Source organism: Galeopterus variegatus, unplaced genomic scaffold, assembly GCF_000696425.1.
Source record: "Galeopterus variegatus unplaced genomic scaffold, G_variegatus-3.0.2 Scaffold736, whole genome shotgun sequence".
Classification (NCBI taxonomy): domain Eukaryota; kingdom Metazoa; phylum Chordata; class Mammalia; order Dermoptera; family Cynocephalidae; genus Galeopterus; species Galeopterus variegatus.
Window position 1 is genome coordinate 511,290 of NW_007726847.1, and position 23,704 is coordinate 534,993.

Here is a 23,704-nt window from a genome sequence, read left to right on the forward strand (position 1 = left end):
GGCGGGAGCGCTGCTGCGCTCCCAAGCGGCGCACTCTCCAGTGCGCCACCGGGCCAGCCCTTCCACAACTTTTTGAAGACCCCTCGTATGTGTATAAACAAGGGCACCCCCATTCCCTGATGCCAAGTCATGGTTACTGCTGTTGCTGGGAAACTCAGGCTTGGCCAGGCTTGCTTATGTCCCTACCCTGCCCCAGACCTTCTGTGCCCCCCACCCTCCTCCTGACCTAGGATCTGTCTGCTCTCCCAACACGACTCCAGGACAAGACCAACTCTCTGCATTTCCCCAAACATACGCCGCCCCTTCAGGCCTCCTTGACTCAGGAATCTTCCTCCCCCTGGAGTGCTCTTCCCTCCTCCCCCGCTCCTCCCGACCATGCCTGGCTAAATCCTATTTGTCCTTCAAGACCAGCTTTGCCCCAAGTTAAGGTGGGGCCTCTCCTCCCCCTGGGCACACCCCATCCACATCATGTTCCTAGAGCGTGTGTCCTGTGCAGGGGAGGACCAGTACCGTCTGTCTCCCAGGCTAGATGTGAGCTCTGAGAAGTCTCTTTGGAGAGGGAGTGCCTTGAAGAAGCCTCACCCAACTGTTTATTTGCCACTCTTTTCTTCCACAATATTGATTGAGGACCTACTGCCCCAGGCACTGTGCTCAGCCTGGTGGTCCTAAACAGCCTCTCTGCATCCAGCTGCTGACACAAGGGCTAGAGTTAGATTCAGTGGAACAGTCAGAGCCCACCCACAGTGAAACAGGCTGCCAGACCAGGTAGTGAGTGGCCTGTCTCGGGAGGCATGCAAGAAGCAGGATAACAACCGACAGGAATGTATTTCACAATATTTGTCCAGCACCTGTCCTGCCCAGGCCTGTGTTAGGTGCCAGGATCACCAAGAGGAGTAAGACACAGGCCCTGTGTCCAGCTGGTCCCGGGCTAGTGGGAGGGGGCCTGACATGCGGACAGACAAAAGACCACAGTGGGTTCTAGAAGGATCCATGGGTCCCAAAGCAGGAAGCCCAAGGTGAGAACACAGACAGTGATGTTGGGAATCGATGTCTGTGTGTGAAGACCCCTGCGCAGGTTGCACTTTCCCATCCAGGGTCTATGCTGAGCTTCAACTGTGGGGAGAAGGCTGGAAGGGGTTTGGGTCCCCATCTCCTAGGGGAGGAACCAAGGGAGTGAGTGCAGGAGTGCAGTGAAGGGGCTGTCCCATGCTGTCCTCTCTGTAGTGACCCCGTCTACCTCCACTGACCCACAGATGCACAGCCCCTTGGCAGCCTTCTTGCTTTGGTGCTGGCCTGTGTCCCAGTGCTGGCTGGTGTGGCCCTCGCTTGCCTCATCAGGTGAGACTGTCTGCACCTGGCCTGGCTCTGCTCCTCTGTGCCCCCTGTCCACAGGGCCTCAGGGCCCCCAGCACTCCTGCCCAACCTAGAGCCTCGTTCAGGGCTTGACAAGGCCCTGGCTGCATCCTGAGAAGGTCCGTTTGAGACTTGAGGAAGAAACCTGTGACTTGGACAAGACTGTTCCTGAGCTTCAGGCTCACCTGTACGGTGAGGGAGTTGGCCACCATGGTCCCCCCAAGCCCTTCAGCTTTGAAAATCATTCTCCCTGGGTCTAAATTCGTCTGTGTTCCTGAATCCACACCATCCCTGAACCTCGGGCACATGTAGAAGTGGGGCACCCTTCCACCCCCAGCCCTCACCCCTGGCTCTGGCTGCCCCTTGAGGCCTCCGGGCAACTTGGGACACTGATGGGAAACAACAGGCACCTCAGGCCCTGGGGTCTTCCCCCCCGGAGTCCGAGGCTGAGGGGCTGTACAATGCTCAGAACCCTCCCAGCTTAGCTGGGACTGGTGGAGAGACAGAACTGGAAATGGAGGGCCAGCCCGGTGGCTCACTGCTACAGTGCGCCGATTGGGAAGCGCGGTGGCGCTCCCGCCGAGGGTTCGGATCCCACATACAGACCAGCCGCTCACTGGCTGAGTGAGGGGTGGGAGCAACACCGAGGATTGCGATCCCGTGGCCGGTCCCGGTCCGGTACGGGCACGACATCAAGGGTTGCGATCCGTTGCCGGTCACGAAAAAAGACAAAAAGGAAAAAAAGGGTGGGAGCAACACCGAGGGTTGCGATCCCGTGGCCGGTCCCGGTCCGGTACGGGCACGACATCAAGGGTTGCGATCCATTGCCGGTCACGAAAAAAGACAAAAAGGAAAAAAAAAAAAAAGAACTGGAAATGGAGAGAATAGGGGAGGGTTCTGAGCCAGAGGCAGGCCCAAGGGGCCAGACCAAGGTGGGGGGCAATGTTTACACCACCCCCACCGCCCTGTGCTTTCTCTTACTTTCAGATTGGACATCCAGAAGCTGCAGCTGGTGCAGGGCCCCCACCAGATCCTGCTGACAGCCCAGAGCTCACCTTTATCCATCGGCCCCTGAGCACACAGGTAGGTGGGCCAGTGCTGGGCTGGGTGGGCAGGCAGTGGGCTGAGGCCCCATCTAGGCTCTTGACCTTACCTGCCCCCTCCAGAGGCTGCATGTGGACAGTGCAAGTGAATCGAGAAGTATGGCGGATGGTGGGAGTCTTAGGTCAGTGGCTCAGGGATCAGCAAGGAGCCTGCTAGTCCCCCAGGAACCCACTAACATGGCCCTGTACCAGGTGAGGGCCCCTGTCACCCCCATGCCCAGGCTTGGGAGCAGTAGTCAGTTTGGAAGAAGTTGAAGGAGACCATGACCTCTTGGACCTCTCCGTGCCCCACTCCTGTTATAAGATGGGACACTGAGGCCTGTATAGGAGCAGTGACTTTCCTGGGTCACTCGGCAAGTCAGCGGCAGGGCTGGGAGTGGGAAGCAGGGCTCCCGACTCCCGGCCCAGCATGGTTCATGATCCAACCTTGGGAAACAACCAGCTCCTGGCCACTTGGCCCAGGGTACTGCCAGCATGATCCACCCCAGGGCCTCTCTCAGTGCAAGCGTCAGCCCAGGCCGTCCTCTGTGTGCTTAGGCAAGGTGAGATCCCGGGCCAGTGAGGCCCTGGGGTGTGGAGGTCAGTGGCTCAGGGATCAGCAAGGAGCCTGCTAGTCCCCCAGGAACCCACTAACATGGCCCTGTACCAGGTGAGGGCCCCTGTCACCCCCATGCCCAGGCTTGGGAGCAGTAGTCAGTTTGGAAGAAGTTGAAGGAGACCATGACCTCTTGGACCTCTCCGTGCCCCACTCCTGTTATAAGATGGGACACTGAGGCCTGTATAGGAGCAGTGACTTTCCTGGGTCACTCGGCAAGTCAGCGGCAGGGCTGGGAGTGGGAAGCAGGGCTCCCGACTCCCGGCCCAGCATGGTTCATGATCCAACCTTGGGAAACAACCAGCTCCTGGCCACTTGGCCCAGGGTACTGCCAGCATGATCCACCCCAGAGCCTCTCTCAGTGCAAGCGTCAGCCCAGGCCATCCTCTGTGTGCTTAGGCAAGGTGAGATCCCGGCCAGTGAGGCCCTGGGGTGTGGGGCCAGCACCCAGCCCAAAGCAGCCAGCAGGCAGAGGCTGGGTCAGCCGCTGACAGGGAGGCTGGGAAGGCAGGGGTTAGACCAGCCAGGTTCTAAGGTTGCTGAGGACACTGCCACTTCTCAAAGTCCACACTTCACTGATGCTGCGATTCTCATATCCTGCTGCTCTCACAGCCGATGAGCTGGGGTAACTGCTTCTGCAGGAAGCGCCGTGAGACCCTTGCTCCTCCTTTTCTGCCTTGTCCTCTGGGGAATTCAACCTTTTCTCTTTCCTGCTGAAAGGAGGCTTTAATGATGTACAAAGCATGTTTTGTCTGCTACGCTGAGCTAGCTGACAGGCTGCAGGTGAGGCTGGGAGGGGAGCGAGGGCTAAGGTTACAGGTAGCCCTGGTCCAGGCCAGGCCAGGGCCGCAACCTGAGGCCTCCTCCTTTCTCACCCTCCCCTCTCTCCTTCCCTAGAGCCTCTGGGTCACAGAACACCCTTCCCCCACACTTCACAGGGTTTGGGGTGTCGGGGTGCCTCAGGCCTGTAGAGCATAGGTGACCTGGAACTAACATGTATACATGGGGCACTAACATGCTTTGTATCCACCATGTCACTAGCCCTTGAGCTACAAGTGGGTGTTCTCATCCTCACTTTGCAGATTTGGAAGATGAGTCTCAGAGAACTGAAGTCATCCCCCTCCCCCGACCCAGGTCACAGAGCTAGAAAGTGCTGGAGTTAGGACTGGTACTTGGGTACCTCAGCCAAAGCTCAGCCTCTGGCTCTGCCTGGGCCGCTTGGGAGCGCGGCGGCACTCCCGCCGAGGGTTCGGATCCCATGTGGAGACCGGTTCCTGCTCACTGGCTGAGCACGGTGCGGGCGCAACACTGAGGGTTGCGATCCTGTTGCCGGTCCCCGGTACGGGCGCGACACCGAGGGTTGCGATCCCGTTACCGGTCAGTAAAAAAGACAAAAAGGAAAAAAAAATTACATATAGAAATGTAAACCTTGCAAAAGACAGGAAACTTTCCCCAGGCCAAAGTCTCTGATACAGATACAAAATTGCAATACAGCAAAGTTGCTGGCTCAAGGACAGACAAGTTACTTGATTGTTATGTAAACATACTAAGCAAATTGCTGTAGGAAAAGACAGTATTTGCTAAGAACAAGTTTTTGTTGGTGTATGGACTTAACCTTTTGCAAATTGCATTATGGAATGTCACTTTGTTATTTCACTGCTGTTAACAGCTTCTATTGTTAAACTATACTTAGCCATAGTTCCACTTATGTTCCTTTTCTGTAACTTCCTGGTCTGGAGAATAATTATGGGGAGAGAACCCCAGTTCCTGGTTAATTTCCCAAGGAAGGAATGCCTCTCTCTTGAGGGTTCCAGGAAATTAACCCCTTCTGGGTGTCTCACTGCTCAGAGGAAATGGGCTTTGGGTAATCTTTTTTGCATCTCTGTCATCCCATGTAAGGCAAAGCAACAGAGAACTTACTGGTCTGGATTGGTCCCTATTCAATGTGGAAGCTTCTGGCCCCAGAGAAGAGGTCATTCCTGTCATCGTGATTGCCACCCCATTGTCAGCACCTCAATCACAGTGACACCACTACTGTCACATTGCACACCCAATATGCTCATCACCATAACCACCAGGACACAGTCCCCTCCGTCAGTGCCATCACATGGCACACTCAAAACCGCCAGAGGACCTCATCCTGCACCCCCCTCCACCCGTCCATCCCTACATTTATTCACTATTTATTGAGCATCACTTATGTGCCAGGCAGTGTTCTGGGCTTTGGGAATACACAGTGGTGAAGAGAGACAAGGTTCCTTCCCTCAGGAGCTTCTAGTCCCTTGTCACCACTAATCACATAAGCACACTCACCCCCAAGATCGTCACCAGCCAGACAAGCACTGTGGGATGGAGGACAGAGCACAGGGTTTGAGTTGGGAAGACCCCAATGGAATCCTGCCTCCTTGGAACACTTAGCTTTCCTGTAAAACGGAGCCAATGATATCCGCCTCCAGGGGACTTATGAGGATTGGAGGGAGTATATGAAATAGCTTAGAACTGTTCTTGGCAAGTAGCATGCCTTTGATAAGTGGTGAACTTTATTATTATTTCTAACATCACCACTATCTGAAATAAAGTTTGGAGAGATTACGTGACTGGAGGTTAAGTTAAGTATTTCCCAGTAGGCATCTTGCAACTGATGTGAGTGGATGTCTCTTAAAAGAAAAGGTCCTATATGGGGTCATGTAAGTTTGGAAATTGCTTGGGTTAGCCATAGGACTTCTCAGAAACTTTAATATGCTGTTCCGTTTATCTATCACTGTGTAGCAACTTATCCCAAAATGTAGTGGCTTAAGACAACAACTACTTGATAATATCTTACAATATTATGGGCAAAAAACTTGCGCAGGACTCAAGTGGGCAATTCTTCCATTCCGCTTTGCATTGCTGGGGGATCGCTCAGTGGTATTCAGCAGGTAAATGGGCTGTCAGAGGTGGGCAAATGGCCCGCAGGCCAGATCAGGCCCACTACCTGCTTTTGTAAATAATGTTTTATCAGAACACAGCCATGCTCATTCCTTTCGTATTGTCTAAGGCTGCTTTTGAGCTACAGTGGCAGAGGTGAAGAGTTGTGACCAAGACCATGTGGCCCGCAAGGCCTAAAATATTGACTATCTGGACCTCATAGAAAAGTTTTCTGATTCTTGGTCCAGAGGGCCTTACGTGGCTTCTCTCACATGCTCCGTGCCCTGGCGGGGCAGTGGGAAGACTGGGCTCAGCTGCACCCATCTTTCCTGTCTATGTAGCCTCAGGGCCTCTCCACATGGACTCTCCAGCACCGTGACTCAGAGCAGGACTTCTTACCTGGCAATTCAGGACTCCAACAGAGAACATCCTAAGAGACAGGAGTTGGAAGCTTCCAGAAATGTACAAGACCGTTTCCACTGTATTCTATTGATCACAGTAGTCACAGAGGCTGCTCAGATTCAGGGGGAGGGGACAGAGTCCCACATCCTGATGCAAGAGTGCAAAAGATTTGAGGCCATTCTTTTTGGAAAAAAAAATAAACTTATTTATTTTTTAATTGAAATGTATTGTTTGTACATATTTATGGGGTATAGAGTTATATTTAATACATATGTACAATGTGTAATGATTAAATCAGAGTAGTTAGCAAATTCATCACCAAAAATTTTTGTTTCTTTGTGATGAGAAGATTTGATCTCTTCTCTTCCGGCCATTTGAGGATATACAGTAAATTATCGTTAGTTATAGATGCCTAGCACTGCTGTGCACCGCTAGAACATATTTTCCCTATCTAGCTGTAGTTTTGTGTCCATTAACAGTTTCTGACTATCCCTCCTCCCCCTGCCCCTTCCCAGTGAGGCCATTCTTAAACTGCCACATATGCTAATGTAGTTGTGAAATGCTAGGAGAGGAGAGAATGCAGGTTTCCCCTACTTAGTTGACCCTTGAACTGTTTTTGTGGGGGGGTGCTATGCTAGGGTCCCTGGTTGGGATCCAGCTTCCTAACTTGCTGGGCAGCTGTTGGGGAGGCTACTTTCCACTTATGCCTGCCTGATCCCTTCTGCTCCTTCCTCCCTCTTCAATCCCTTAGTCATGGAAGAGAGAATTTATAGGGTTTTCAGGTCATGGTGTCACCTAGGTTGGGACAGGCCTAGATTCCTATTCTGTGGAGTTGGCTACAGCTCATTCACTTATTCATCCACAGTGTTTCCACTCACATGTTCACTCAATCATTCATTCTTTCACTCCTCCATCCATCCATCAATCCATCCGTTCATCCATCTGTCCATCCATCCACCCACCACCCATCCATCCATCCATCTATCCACTCATCCAACTGTTTATCCATGCATCTATTTCTGATGTCTCTCTGTGCTGGGTGCTAAGTACTGGGAGCCTACATGTGGACTGTGCCTGGTCCAGCCCTCAGAGGGCCCCTGGGTGCTGCTAAGGTGCCCATTGGCCCAGCAGGTGTGGGAGCTGAGGCATGAGAATGTCGCTGCCTGCCTGGGCTTTTTCGTGGCCCCTGGGGTCAATGCTCTGGTGCTGGAGCACTGCTCCCAGGGCAGCCTGGGGGATCTGCTGTGGAATGAGGCCCTGTGGTTGGATTGGGCCTTCAGGGCCTCCCTGCTGGTTTGTTTGGTCCATGTGAGGGCCATCCCTGGGCCTGGAGCTGTGGGGACAATGCGGAGGGCAGGGAGACAAGAGATGCGTGGATTTCCCACAGCCGGGCTCTTTGCACATTTCCTGACAGAAATATCTGAACACTGTGGCAAAGGGGGAGGGAAGGCAGGAAGGCTCCCTGGGGCCTGTGGGAATTCTGGGAGGACCAGGGGCCCCTTTCATTCACCCCAGACTGAATGGCCCCCATTATGTCCTCCGCAGGGCATGTGGTAACTACACCATCGACACTTCTCTCATGGCCGCCTCAAGTCCCGAAACTGTGTGGTGCATGGATGCTTGGTGCTCAAGGTCACTGACTATGGTTATGCAGAGCTCTTGGATGCTCAGTGGGCTCCCCGACCCCAGCCAGCCCTGGAATGTCAGCTCAGGGGTGGGCGAGGGGCTGGCAGTAGGTTCTGAGGCCTCTGTTTAAACCAGGTGCTGGGAGGCAGGGGCCAAGGGGGGATATCTCCAGTCGTCTGGCACTTTCTGTGGTGTGACCTTGATATCATCTCTTTGCCTCTCTGAAGTAGGCTCTTTACCTGTGAGTCAAGGAGAATAGACACACCTACACCCTCTCAGGGCATACGGAGGCTGAAGACACCCAGGTGTGACGCGCCTGGCCCAGCTTGGTGGTCAGTGGGTGACAGCGGTGTGGCCCTGCCCTGTGATTGCAGAGCTGCTGTGGACAGCTCCCGAGCTGCTGGGGAGCCTGGGGACATCTTCAGCATCGGCATCATTCTGCAGGGGGTGTTGACTCGAGGCCCACCCTACTGCTCCTGAGGGCCGTCAGCGGACAGTGCGGTATCCTCCTCCCCTTCCTTGGCCTGTCCCTGGCTGGAGTCCTTAAACAGTTGGGAAGCTCCGTGACCATCAGGAAATCTGACCCTGAAAACAACCACATACACACACATACCTAAAGTTTGACCATGAGAATTGGGTTTCCCTGACTTAAGCCAGACAGCCTTCAGCAACTCTGCAGAGATGGCAGCTGACCAGCTTCAGGGGCTGGAGACATTGGCTTCTGGGTGGAAGCCCCTGGCCCCTTCCTTCCTCCCCTGAATGTCACTGCCTTGTCTGCAGGTGCTCATGCCCTAACCATACCTCCCCTCCAAGCCCAGCACAGGCTTTGTGTCTATACAGATCTCATTCCTACCTCAGCTTATCACCGACTACAGTGTGACTTTGTACAAATCACTTACCTCTCTGAGCATTGGGTTTTTCATCTTTAAAATGGGTATCCAATAAAAACCGTGCCGGACACCCAGTCCCCGACTGATGTGGCCAGGTTGCTCAGTATTTGAGGGCTTGGCTCCCTAACTGGGTGGGGCTCCTTCAAGAGCATCTCTGTCCCCATACTTTTGGGTGTGCAGAATAATCACTCCCACCTTCTCCCTTGTCACCTGGCCTGTAGACATTTTCTCTCTGGTGGCCCCAGTACCAGGGCCAAACTTGAGAAATGTTTCTTCCCTTCCAAGTTCTCTGTCAGGCTCCCTGGACCCCAGGCTGCCCTTCCAGTTGTCCCTCTGCTGCCTCTGCCCAGTCCTGGGGACCTGTCCTCATAGATACCCTGGCACCTCAGCCCGCAGTGCAGGGCAGTGACAGAGCCGAGCCCACCATCCCCTCCCACTCCTGATGGATAATCTTTAACTCGTAGGAGGCCTGGCCCTGCTTCCTTTCTCTACCAAAGCACTGCCCAGTAAATGATGAGCATTCCAGGCTCCAAATTTATGAGGTGGAGGAGTGGGAAGGAGAGGGGGCTCATCAGGCCATTTGTTCTACCCTCCTCAGCTGCCTCCCCCACATCTGCTGCTGAGAGAGGAAAGGACCAGCCAGACGGTGTCTGCAAGCCATGCTGCCAGTGCAAGGCCCTCCAGGCCAGGCTTCGTCAGGTTTTCACACAGGGACCCAGGCCTGGAACTCTCTGGCCACCCTTAGATGGGCTGTCAGTCCAGGGCCTGCTGCTTCCTGGGTGTGCTTTCCCCGGCCTCAGGGAGCACAGAGTTAACAGCACAGGTTTGGGGGGATGCCAACCTAAGCCCAGCTCTACACCAGTTGTCTCATGACTTTGAGTTAATCTCTTTTAAGCTCTAAGCCTCAGTTTTTTGTTTTTTGGTTTTTTTTGTTGTTGTTGTTTGAAACATGAGTTTTATTTGCTTAATATTAGGGCTTTGCCCCTTTTCTTTTTTCTTTTTTCTTTTTATTTTGTCATTATACAATGTAGTTAGTTATTCTGTCCCATCACCGAAACCTCCCTCCCTCCTCCCTCTCCCCCCTCCCACCCAGATGTGTCCCCTCCATTTTCTTGTTGTAAGAACTTCAAAAAAAAAAAGTTGAGGTTGCGTAATAACTTCGTATAGCATACATTATACGAAGTTATACGAGTTTGGAGTTTGCTTTCCTGTGCATTGGCTGCATTAATCAACAATTCCCACGACTTCTCTGTGATGGAAGCTGGATCATCATTCCTTTAAGCCAGATTTGAGCTGATAAAAATAGAGGCATATAAAACTGAGCAGTGGAAACACACCATCTCTCTCCAGATTTGGGGGCTGCCCAATGGTTGCAAGGCACACTCTGATTTATTGCTAGAACTGGACCATAATATTCTCCAGAGGGTACTGAATGTCGCTATGAGGTGGGAACACATGGTTTCATGATACATTTTATGCAACACAACTATAGCCATCCCAGGTCCTTTCTGTGCACCGCGCAATGTGGAGTCACTACCTTCCTGCATTTACAGGGTTTGTCAGCCTTTGAAAGCATACTCATCTTAATCGGTGGTATCAAAGGAGATAGGAAATCCCAGTGATTTTTTTTTTTAATTTGACACACTCTCAGAAGTATATGAATGGCACATGGAAAAACTGCCTTAAATAAGTATGGTGAGAGGTATGGGTCTAGTTTCAATCTCCTGCAAATGGATATCCAGTTATCCCAGCACCCTTTGCTGAAGAGGGAGTCCTGACCCCAGTGAATAGTAAGCCTCAGTTTTTTTATCTGTAAAATGGGGACCATGATGCCTGTCTTCCAGAGCAGCTGTGAGGATTCACTGAAATGCTTTTTAAAATGCCTGGCACACAGCAGGTACTCAATAAATATCTGCCTGAGTAGTTTTAAGGGTGCGCTAATGGGGAATCCCAGGTTCTCTCCTGACTCTAACATCTTCTAAGACCCTGAATGGCAGGGCCTTTTGCAGTCTCCCAAGCACTTTCATATGCATTATTCCACTGGACAACCCTATTCAGAGATGAGTTAAGTGAGGGGAAGGCACTTCTTGGTGGGCAAGCAGTGGGACTAGGATTCAGGCAGAAGCACCCTGATCCAAGCTGAGTGCTCTTCCCTAAACTCTCTTGTCATCCACGGAGCATCCACCCAGAGCCCGGCGAGGCCACACAGAGCTGGGTATGCAGCTTCCTCCACCAGCTGTCACCGCGGTTGATCAATCACAGTGACACATTGGGTGTGGACAGCACACCTGGTGCAGAGGGAAACCTGAACTAGCCCAGCCTGGGGCAGTGGTTCCCCGCATGTGTGCATATGAGGACTCCATTTTAGTGTCAAAAAAGGTTGGAGCCTCACATGATACTATTTGACTTTTAATATCTGCTCAGTGAGAAAATACCCAGTGACAAAATCTGCTCTAAAATCAGCAACACTTTGAAATGGGTCTGTATTTTCTTCATCACAACGCCATCTACATACTTCTGAAAAACTGCTGTGCGTGTGTGTGTGTGTGATGAATTACTGGTCCCATCCATGCACACTCCTTTGTAAGCACAGCTTCCCAGACCCCATACTCAGAGGCTCCCGGGATCTGATGCCTGCAGGCTGGGGGCCTCTGGGCACAGGAAATCATGCAGGCTGGGGGGAAAACAGGCCTGGTTCTAGTGTCTGCTTTTTACTGTCCCTATATGGGTGTCCTACCTCACCCCCAGGAGCCTCAGTTTCCCTGTTGGTAAATGGAACAGTGACTCATCCAAGACGGAAGCCAAGAAAGGGATGGGAAGGGGACTGAAATCCAGAGAGAGGTTTCTTCTCACTGGCTTCAAGGGCTGGCGACCCCCTCAGAGATTAACCTGTTATGCCTCATAACCCTATGAGGTATGTACTATTATTATGCCCACTTTGGCTAGTTAGTTCAGTTGGTTAGAGCATGGTGCTGATAACACCAAGGTCTAGGGTTTGATCCCTGTACTGGCCAGACACCAAAAAACAAAACAAAAAAATCCTGCTGAACTATTATGCCCATTTCATATGTGAGGAAACTGAGGTTCAGAGAGGTGATATAACTTGTACAGAGTATAAACACATAATCTAGAAGTCCCATTCACATCTGCTGACCCCAGAGCCTGGAGCCCAGCTCCTTTCCAGTCTACTTTAGAATCTCTTGGCTCCTCAGGCTCCCAACAGCTTCCCAAGGCAGCATTATTTTCATCAGTTGTTAGGTTGGGAAACCGAGGCACAAAATGATGGCAAGTGGCAGAGCCTGAACTAGAACACTGGTCTATCTGACCTTGACTTAGTGGTCTTCACCTGAAAGCCATGTGCTCATAGGAAATGTTTACCTCGCTTTGCCTGGGGCCAGTTCCGCCCTGTCCCTGGGGACAGGAAGATCCCTGGCAGGGTGTCTTGGGGAAATGATGATGATGATGGTAAGCAGGTAGTCTTGCCTCACACTTGTGGGGAGCGGCGGCAGTCTCCGAGTGGTAGGACTGAGGAAGGAGCCACAGTGCCAAGGTTTCAAGCGCGCTGGTGGGCATCGCTGGCAGTGGGGCAGCAGCAGTTGTTGCAGGGCCTGGGGAGGGACAGAGCCTGCCAGGTGTCTGTCATCTTCTCCCTCAGCACCGCTCTTGAGAAGGCAGTTTATTAAGCTCACTTCACAGATAGGGAGACTGAGGCTCAGAGAGCTCACTGTCTTCTCCGCCGTCTCACAGAGAGGTTATGGCAGATCCAGAATTCAAACCCAGCTCTACAGGTTCCCAGTCTGAGACCCTTTCCCCGGTCACACTTGGGGCAGACCCAGGAAAGCAGCAATTCTGTGTCCACTGCCCAGCCACACCCTGGGACACAGATGACGGGAGTCAAGGAGTATCCTCAGGGCCCGGTCCTCACAGCCCCATAGGTCTGCCCTGCCCTCAGCCCCTCCCGTGAGCCCCCGGGGACCTCAGGCCTGCTACCCACACAGTGTTCATTGCAGAAATCACCAGGAAGGTGGCGTCGCCCCCTCTGCTGTGCCGGCCACTGGTGTCTCTTGGCCACGGGCCACCCAAGTGCATCCAGCTGATGAAGCAGTGCTGGGAGGAGGTCCTGGGGACAGACAGAGCCTGAGCCAGGTCTACACCCAGGTCAGCACTCCCGAGGGACATGTGCTCATAGGAAATGTTCACCTCACTTATCCCGGGGCCAGTCCCACCCTGTCCCTGGGGCCTGGAAACACTGTGTGGTAAGGGGGCCCAGGCCAGCACCATCCCGTCTGAAGTCCACCCTCTGAGCAGAGCTTCCTCAGAACCACGGGTCCCAGGAATGTCTGTAGAGTTCCCTCCTGAGTGCCGAGCCCTGCTGTGACAGCCCTCTGAAGAGGCATTATCATCTTGGCTTCGCAGTAGAGAAATGAGACAGAGAGGTGAGGGGACTTGCCCCAGGTAACAGTGAGAGGTGGGGCTGGAGTCCAAACCCAGGTGTCTGTCTGTGGAGCTGCTCTGGGAACCCTCCCTGTAACCAGGCCTCCTGGTACCTGAGAAGAGAGGCCATTTGTGGCTCTGGAGATGGCGCTGCTTTCTGAGTCAGAGAGAGAAAGACATGAGGGGCCTTGGGCTCCCAGGACTGCTTTGGGGACTGCAGAGGGAGGGGTGAGGCAAGTCTGCACGAGTCTTCAGGGCTGTGGTGAGCGCTGGGCCTGACGGAGTTGGCTGATGGCTCCCCCAGGGCCAACCCATCAAGCCTGAGGAGACAGCTTCATTCCTCCCCTTCACCCTCCACTCCCCAGCCAGAGTGGAAAGTTGCCAAAGAGAGGTTCAGCCAGCGAGAGGGGGAGTCCAGACAGGAGATGAGGGAGCGAGGCACAGCATGGCAGACAGATGCAGAGCTCACAGGTGTCCTTGGCAATACGTCCCACATCCCTTCCCCTCCTCAGCTCTGGCATCAGGGAGGTGCCCCACTTCACAGATGAAAAATCTGGACCTCGGGGTGAATGAGCTCTAAGTGGTCACGGTGAGGGTGGGAGCAGAGCTAGGATGAGCAACCTGTTCTTCAGTCACCAGCCTGGAATCTTTCCAGGGGGTCAGAGATTGCCATGGCCAGCAAGGCAGGGGAGGAGGCACTTGTCCTCAGTGAAGGGAGTCTGGGGGAAAAGACCCCTGCCTGAGCCTCTGTGGCAAAGAAGGCTGAGATGGGCCCACAATACATTCAGCATGAAGAAGGTGGAGATTGCATCACACTGTGGAGGAGGCTAAGGGTCAGAACACCTGGATTCTCACCTATGCTGCCACTTACCTGAGGCTGAGATGGGCCCACAATACATTCAGCATGAAGAAGGTGGAGATTGCATCACACTGTGGGGGAGGCTAAGGGTCAGAACACCTGGATTCTCACCTATGCTGCCACTTACCTGCTATTTGACATTGAGCAAGTTAATTGCTCTGTTGAGCCTCAGCCTCCTTATGTGTTGCCTGCTAAGATAACTAACCCTGGCCTAACTCTCCAGAGAGGTGTGACCGCTGAGTGGGAAAGCTAATTTAAAAAAGAAAAGAAAAAAAAAGTAGTTCTCTAAAAAAGAGAGAGTGAGCAAGGTACAGGAGAAAGAGCACTGACCTTGAAGTCGAAAGACCTGGGTCTATGTTCATTTCACATTGTTCTGGGAGTACTAGCCAATGCAATTAGACAAGAACATAGATATGGAAAGATAAAGAAAATGATTGTTATTTGCAGATCCTGTGATTGTCTTCCTGGGCAATCCATGGGGAACAATGGAGAAAACATCCCAAATGATAAAATAATTCAGTGAGGTAACTGGTGGTAAAAGTAATATATAAAAGATTCCAGTTAAAACTCAGTTCCACCCCTATGTGTTCCTTGGCCAATTATTTCACCTCTCAGATTCTTTGTTTCTCCATTTATGAAATGGTGGCCCTCCGTGCAGGGGTGGACTTCTAGTCAGCTTCATGACCTCTAAAGCTTGTGCCTCTGCTTTAAATGGGTGATGCAAATAGATGCACTGCCAGGGCTGCTGCTGCTGCCCACATTGAAGACATTTGGCTGAGAGAAGTGGCATTAATGGAGGCTGGATGTGCATGCCTACACACACACACACACACACACACACACACACACGATCAAGGTGCTGGATGTAGACAACAATGAAGACAAGAATCAAGGAGCACGTCATTGATTTGCTTTTCCTACTGACTGCACTTTGGGAAGGTGCAAACCACATTGGAGAAGGTTCTAGTAAGTCTCCCTAGGAAACCTTCTTCCATATTTCCTGTAAGGTTGTTGTCGAGGGTGCGGTTTATGACCACACATAAGTGTCCTCATACAAAGGCCTAAGGGAGATACTTCTCTTTGATCAGCACTAGTAGTAGTTGAGTTTCTTTTCAGCAAGTAGTTTAATGCTCCATTGTTTCCTGGACTCCATGGATTGTGTAATCTGTATTTCCCTTTTTGCTTTGTTGCTAGGAAGCTCATACCAAAATGGTGACCAAACTCTAGCATGCATTTTGCATACAGACCTCATTCCTGTATTAACCTTCTTCTTTTTTTTTTTTTTAACCTTTACTCTCCTTTGGTCCCAATGTCCTCATATATTTATTAATTTATTTTATGGTACTGCTTTTCTTTTTCTTAGTCCTTAAAATTTTGGAGTGGGGGAGGAACAAGGAAAGGAATAAAGAAGTAGAAATAGAGACAGAATGAATATACACACACACACACACACACATATATGTATACATACATATACATATAAACCAGACATAGTGACAGCCTGGAAGAGCCAGATCTCTGTGGGCAGCAGATATGTAAGGGAAAGGAATAAAGAAGTAGAAATAGAGACAGAATGAATATACACACACACACACACACACACACACATATGTATACATACATATACATATAAACCAGACATAGTGACAGCCTGGAAGAGCCAGATCTCTGTGGGCAGCAGATATGTAAATAGACAGGTGGATAGAGGCTCTGGCAAGGAACCAACAGTCAGCTGTGAGGAAAAATGGGTTAATTCTGTGTGGGGTGGGCAGGCAGAGGGAGGACTTTGCAAAGGAGCCTGGATCCAGCATTGTATTACTGTTACCAAACACATAACCCTATTTATTGCACTTGTTCTCACAACACTGTGGAATAGGCATTCTTTGTTTTTCTCAAAGATACGTAGACAGATATTAGATAAGACAGATGGATGAATAGGTGGATGATACATATGTATATATCTGTCTGGTTCATTCCTATGGCTCCAGGCTCCCAAGCTGAGGGCTGAATGCACTGACCTTCAGGGATGAATTAGGATTTTATTCCATCTTCAGTTCAAAAGCATCAACCAGGGCAAGAAGATCAGTGTTGCTGACTCCATGCCGCAGATGCTGGAGAACCTCCCAGATGCTGGAGGACCTGATCCAGGACTGGACTGAGTAGCTGGAGCTGGAGAGACAGAAGACAGAAAGCTGCTCTCGCAGATGCCCCCTCTGTGAGTGGCCTCTAGAACTTGGTTATGTCTCTAGCCTCAGCTCTGTGCATGGAAACTGGAACATAGCAGGTGCTCAGTAGATCTGAGTTCCATACATTCATTCAATTCATTCATTCGCGTCTGTTTGCCAACGTATTTTTATAGAACCCTCACCATGTGCCAGATGCTGTAATGGGCAGGCAAGTGCTGAATTTCAGCTCTCTCACACCCTTGGGAGCAAGGAGAGGGGCACAATGCCCCCATCTCACTTCCGAGGAAGTAGTGTCGGGGAAGGGACAGCTATTTGCTTCAGGGCAGCTAGTATACCAGTGAACCTGTCCCAAAACTGCAGAAGCTCAGTTCAGGATTTCCTCCCCAATACATCTCCCAAACCTCCAAACTGTAAAAAAGGGGTCCTCCCACTTTGCAACTCTGGCCCTCTCCCCGTCCTTCAGGCCTGTGGCTGAAGCTCTGAGAATGGGGGTTCTAGTAAGTCTCCCTAGGAAATCTTATGCCATATTTCCTGTAAGGTTGCTGTTGAAAATGAGGGTGAGTGTGGAGCTAGAGTGCTTTGACCAGGTTACCATACACTTCAGTGACATTGTGGGTTTCACCACCATGTCAGCCTGGAGTGAATCCACTGAGGTGGCAGCTTTGCTCAGTGACCTCTACACGCTGTTTGATGCTGTTCTGGGCAGCCATGACGTGTATAAGGTGAGAATACCAGGGGGCCAGCAGTCTATCCCTCCCTTTACTGCCATGTCTGTGTCACACACTTACTTCCATTCATTTATTTCTGTGTTTGTATCAGCTATTGCTGTGTAACAGATAACCCCCAAACCAGTAATGTAACATGATGACCATTTATTATTGCTCACAAGCTGATGGATCCCCTGGAAGGTTCTTCTGGGGATGCTGAATGGGTTGTGATGGCTGGACATGAAGTGAGCCATACATCTGTGGTCAGCTATGGGTGAGGTAGGCAGCTCTGCTGGTCTTAGCTGGGTTCTCTCACTTCTCTGCAGCCTGAGTTCTGGCCCATTTGGTGTCTCATCCTCCAGCAGGATGGTCTGGGATTGTTTACGTGGTGTGGCAGGCTTCTGAGAGAGATGCAAGCCTCTTGACATCTAAACTGGGATTCGGCATGTCACTACATTCGATGTATTCTATTGGTCAAAGCAAAAGGCCAGCCCAGATTCAAGACGTGGGAAAATAAACTCCACCTCTTAATGGGAGAAACTTCAGAGTCACATTGCAATGGGTGTGGCTACAGAGAGGGGTGGAGAGCGTGGGCCATCTTGCATCTAATTGGCTACAGTGTTCACTTGTCCATTGTGCATCCAGCCAGCCCATTACAATTTTTATTGGCAGACTTCTCTGTGCCTGATGCTGTGCTGCGCGAGAGCAGACAGATGGGTCAGCACCTGTCTCTATGCTCATGGAGCTCTCGGTTCTATAGGTAAAAGATGATGACAACACATAGTGAAAGTGATGATCAGGGAAGCCAGAGGAGGCTGAGAGGGCCCCAGTCCAGCTAGGGGTAGACATGTAAAGAACAGGGAAGGCTTCCTGGAGGAGATGCTGTCTTCCCAGCATTGCCCAGTCTGGGTACAGCCACTCCAGGCAGGCAAATAGGGAAGGAATAGTGTGCTGGAGCCTGAGGCTTGAGAGGGCCTGGTGAGTGTGGGAACGCTGAACGGGTTGTGATGGCTGGACAGGAAGAGAGCCAGCAGTGGGGGTAGATAGCGAGGGGACACTAGAAAGGGCAGCAGGGGCCTTGGCAGAGCCATCAAGATCCTCTGTGACCTGCTCCCTGTGCAGCTCTATATCCTGGATTTGAGTCCCACTCTGGCCATCAGCTTCTGTGTGGCTTTGGGCAAATGGCTTCCCTCTCTGGGCTTCTGGGTCCTTGTCTGTGAACAGCAATAATGACCCAGGTCCTGGCAAGTTCACAGATGACGGAAGGATCCTGTCCTCTGTGCCAATGTGTGTGTAACCCATGAGATTGTGAGAGTGAATTGTCCCGCACCTGCTACTCTTCAGCTGCAGGGGTCTTCCCCACCCCAACCCTGTCCCTAATTCTGATGCAGGAGCTGGGGGCCTTGGAGCAGCTTCAGACGTGGTGGAGAAGGTGGGGAGGGAGGCCACACTCAGGCAGTATTGGCCTTAGCCCTCATTTGTGACCCACCAGCCCCCTTCCAGCCACAGCCCTCCAAGGAGGCAGGGGCAGGGGTGAGCCCGGCCCTGAAGGTGAAGTCAGGTTGGAAAGGATGCCTGGAAAGGAAGTTTCAGAGGACAGAACTAACTCTTTGAGGTGCCAGGCAGTCTTCCGACAGCATTATTTATAATGTTATAATATTCCAACAACAATAATTGCCAACACTTATTGAGTGTTTAAGTGCTTTATGCGTATTAACCCATTAAGTCAGCCTAATAATTTATGAGGTACTTGGTATCCCTAATTTATAGATGAAGAAAATGAAGTGATAGAGGTTAAGTGGCATGTCTGATAACATATTCCCAGTGGGTGTGAAGCTGAGATTTGAACTTGGGCATTCTGGTCCCAAGGCCCCTCTTTGGGGGGCTCACCATTCCCATGATGTGCACGTTCTCAGGATAAAGTCACAGGTTCACGGTGGCCCATGGGCCCTCCAGGAGCTGGCCCCGCCTCCCTCCCCACTGCCTCTCCAGCCTTTCCACCTCCACAGACCTCTAAATTCCTCACACATGCTTTGCTCTCTCTGGCCACCAGGCCTTTGCACATGCTGTCCCCTCCTCCTGGGACATGGCTCTCCATCCTCTCCACCTGCCTCCCTCCTGGCATCCTTCTGGTCTTGGGCTAGCTTCCTCACCCTCCCAGACATGGTTAGATGCTCTCTATCTGATGCTGCCCCCTGGACAGCACTTTATGGGTCCTCACCAGGCCTTTGCACATGCTGTCCCCTCCTCCTGGGACATGGCTCTCCATCCTCTCCACCTTCCCTCCTGGCATCCTTCTGGTCTTGGGCTAGCTTCCTCACCCTCCCAGACATGGTTAGATGCTCTCTGTCTGATGCTGTCCCCTGGACAGCACTTTATGGGTCCACCCTAAATCATTCTGTCCCCAATGCCTGGCATTGCCCAACACATAGTAAATCCTCAGGAAATATATGTTGACTGAATGAGGAGGACACTGAGGCTCAGAGAGGAAATGACCTGCTTGAGGTCACACAGCTGTAGGTGGCAGAGCCAGGACAGGAACCCATAATGTCCACCACCACATGTTCTCTGACCACTGCACCACACTGCCTAACACTGACCTACAGAGACCTGAGCCACCAAGGAGGCAGCTTCCCTCCCATTCCCCACTCAGGACCCCATGTCCCCCCGCCTACTGCCTGTGGTTCCAAGGCGTTGTCTCTCATGCTGGCCAAGTTTCCCTCTTGCCTCCAGAGCTGCCCTGGCCCCGTGGGCCCCAGGAAAAGATTCCTCATCTCGTCTCACTGAGCCCGGTGGCTTTGATGTGCCCTGAGTCACCCCCAGCCTTGTCTCTTCCTCCTCTGCTAATCTTTTCTCACACATGTGTACCTCCCAGCTCTGAATCACGCTCTCTGATCTGCTCTGAACTCTGGCCAAGAGGTCTGCATCTTTCTAGCAGAGTGAAATGAAATGAAATGAGGCCGCGCACCCCTCCAGATGTGGGGAAGCAGGAGGCCTGTTCCTCATGATGTACGAGCGCATCTCTCATCACTCACGCCCTCCGCCTCGGTTTCCCCTCCATCCCCAACAGGATCTGGTTACTGCTCTTTAATCCAGTCTGGGTTGGGAGGCAGCCAAGCAATCATTTCCTGGTTCTGTGGGGGTCTGCGATTCCCTCCCAGCACTCGCTGAGTGAGCACTTTCATGGACAGAACTCCAGAGCAGAGCCTCTAGGCACTGTGAGGGGGAGAGGACTCACCCAGCCACTCAGCCTGGGGTGTGAGCCCTGCCCTGGGCCTCTCTGAGCCTCAAGTTGCCCATTTGTAAAACAGGGATGAAAGCGCATATAGTTTAGGATTGTTCTGCAGATTAAGAAATATGAGAGAAAGTGCTGTCATTCACTCATTCACCACCATGAGTTGAGCACCTGCCAGGTACTGGGACCTGCCCCTGAAAAGACAAAAGGACAGACACACCAGCATTAGTTAATCATCTACAGAGGGCTAGCTTGGCCTAGGGATTCTCACAGGGTATTTCATTTAACACTTTCAATGCCCCTCAGAGAGATGGATTATTTTCCCTACTGTACAGAGGAGGATATAGGCTCAAAGAGGGTAGGTGACTCACACAACGTCACACAGCAAGTCAGTGGTCAAGTTAGAATTCACACCTGTGCTTGTTAGCATGGAAAGCTTTGCTCTCATCTCTCCTCTGGCTGTGTTCTCCTATCCATGAAAGGAGCCATGGCCCTTGCTTGCAGCCGCTATGATAGGCATCTTGGAGTGCATCACCTTTACAAGTCTGAGCACCTAGAGAGCAGCCCTATGCCCGGCCCTCCTTCTGTCTCTGAAGTTGAAGGAGCAATGACAGTGCACACCCACTTCCAGCTCAGCATCGGGCAGGCTGGCAGCTTAGAGATCAGCTTTAGCAGCTCAGAGAATGTGGTCTGAATGTGTGACCACCATGGGGCTTTCTACTCCTTCCCTCCAGTCTGGAGCATGGGGCACCCATCTGAGGCAAAGCTGGGTCCTCAGAGCAGGCATACTGTCCCTGAATCACAGCTGCACATCTGGAAGCTGGTAGTGGGGCCAGAGAGCAACAGGTCTCCAGAGCTGCCTCCCAGAGGCAAGACCCAGCCCTGATGCATGTGCTGACCACCTGCAGGGTGGGAGCAGAGCAGAAACCCCAAGTGGCAGGCACAGCCTCCCCACAAGAGAGAAAAAAAGGGCCCAAGCCATGTGCATCAGGAGACAGCATAGTGTACAGGCTCTGGAGGTGGACTGACCAAGTTCACATCCATGTATTAGCTGTGCTGTTTGTGAGTGACTTCATCTCTGTGGCCCAGTCTCTATCTGTAAAATGGGAACAGTAACAGTACCTACTTCACAAATTCTTATGACGATCTAATGAGCTCATGTTCGCGAAGTGTTTGGAATAGCGTCTGGCACAAAAGGGCTGCCCCTGTATTTAAGGGAGCACTTATTCCTTCTTCCAATTTTGCCAGTCAGCTAAAGCGTTCTTCCTCCTGTGGGGAAGAAGGGCGGTGGGCAGGGGAAAGCCAGGGATCTCTCATGTTTTTCCCTCCTGAGGAGTGGAGTGGAAGGTCTCTCTTTTTTTGTGGAAATGTACACAGCAGCCCTGCCCCCAACACCACCCATGCTGGGTGGACAAGAGCAGGCAGGTGACAAGGAGGGAGAGGAGGTCACAGCCCTGAGGAGGGAAACATTTTCTTCTCAGCCAGTGACCAGGAAGATTTTATGGACTAGATCAAATGTGAGCTGGGCTGATGGAGGTGCTGGATTTCAACAGACAGAGGCTAGGGAGAGCTTTTTAGACAGAAGGATCTGGGCAGGCCAAGAAGGTGAGAAGTGCATGTGTCTCTTCAAAGAATGGGAAGGATTTTTGTTTAGCTGAGACTTGGGGGACCAGGATCGACTGTCAGGAAATAAGTCAGGAAATTCTGCAAATCATGGAGCCTTTGATTGCTAGGCCATGGGGTATGAATTTTAAGCCATTAGCCATAGGGAGAAAACTTAAATATGTGAATACAGCCAGCCCAGCAATGACCACCGAGCCACCCCAGGATGCACCTGGGCCTGATTCATGCCCCACTGACATGCGCAACCAGCCCGGTGATGACCACCAAGCCACAGCAAGAAGGGCCCTGGGTTCCCGAGCTGGGATGATGTTGGGAGAGGGCTTTTGCCACACCCCCCTGACATCTGCACCCAGCCCAGCAATGACCAAGCCACCACTGGAAGCCCCCAGTCTCCCCTGTGGGAATGTGGGGGTTGCCACAGGCCTCAATCCTGCCCCTCCTCCTTCCTCCTTCTTCCATCCCATTTCCTTCCCCTTTCCCCTCTCCCCATCCCTCCCCAGCTGCTCTGCAACAACATTCTAGAATGTAAAAAATAATATTAATAAAATTACATTTTCTTTTTAAAAAAATTAAATTAAAAAATAATAAATAAATAAATAAATAAATAGACAAACAAACAAATCTGCTCTGCAACAACATTCTAGAATGTAAAAAATAATATTAATAAAATTACATTTTCTTTTTTAAAAAAATAAATTAAAAAATAATAAATAAATAAATAGACAGACAAACAAATGAATGAATGAATGAATGATAAATATGAATGGGATGTGATTAGGGCAAATCATCTTCCGGAGCTGGGGTAGAGGACAGACCGGGTGAGGCAGAGACTTGGGAGCACAGGTAGCAGGGCACATCCACGTGCTAATGTGTGAAGGTTATTGAATTACAGCGCCCCCTGTGGGCAGGGGAACATCACGATTATTCCTGTCCACCAGGTGCTGAGCGCGGAAGTGCCTGGCCAGAGGGGGCGCTGCTCCCCGGGCCTGGGTGGAGCCAGCACAGGCCGGCTGTAGGAGGGGCAGCGCAGGAGCTCTGCAGCGCTCAGACGGAAAGACGTAGGGGGAATAGTCACCTTCTTCACCGTGGCTGGCCTGGCTGGCATCAGGGGAGAAAGCCACGCTTCATTCACATCTGTGTCCCCAGCCCCTGGATCAGGGCCTTAGGAACAGAGATGGCGTTTAGGAAAGTTTGTGGATCAAGTTCAGGAAGTAGAGCTGGAACCAGCAGGTGAGAGGCAGGTTTCAACTAAACTCAACTTTTGAAAATCAGAGCTGCCTAAAGAGAAAAGCAGTTATCCCAGGAACTCTGAAGGGATGTGAGCAGGTGAGAGCAGCTGCTGGGACTAGGGGAGGTAGAGTGGGTGACAAAGTCTCCTCCAGTTAGAGATTCTGGGAGCCTGTCTTCTCCAAAACCATGACGATGAGGAGGAGGAAGACAGCAACCTCCATTTATTTAGCATTGATGTGCCTGGTTCTTTGGATTCTTTACCTCTAATATTCACTCCACATAAGAGGAAACAGGCTCGCACAGGTGAAGTGTTCTGCCAAGTAAACGGTAGAGCCAGGGTTTGAACCCACATCTGATTCCAAAGCCTACATTCTCTACAGTATGCCTGGGAAAGACATGGGTTTGGAAAATAAGACTTGTTCAGTATACCTGCACTCTTCTCCAGATGAAGCCCTGATCTGCCACTGTGGCCTTGTGCAGATGGGGTACCCAAGTCTGCTGCCAAGGAGCTCACGGTCTGGGGTCAGAGACAAAAAATGCAAGGTTACCTGCAA

The 23,704-nt window shown here is 51.5% G+C and overlaps 1 pseudogene; it reads left to right on the forward strand.

Moving 5' to 3' along the window:
- The window catches only part of LOC103589887, a 50,729-nt pseudogene that overhangs the window by 17,613 nt on the left and 9,412 nt on the right, over window positions 1-23,704 (forward strand).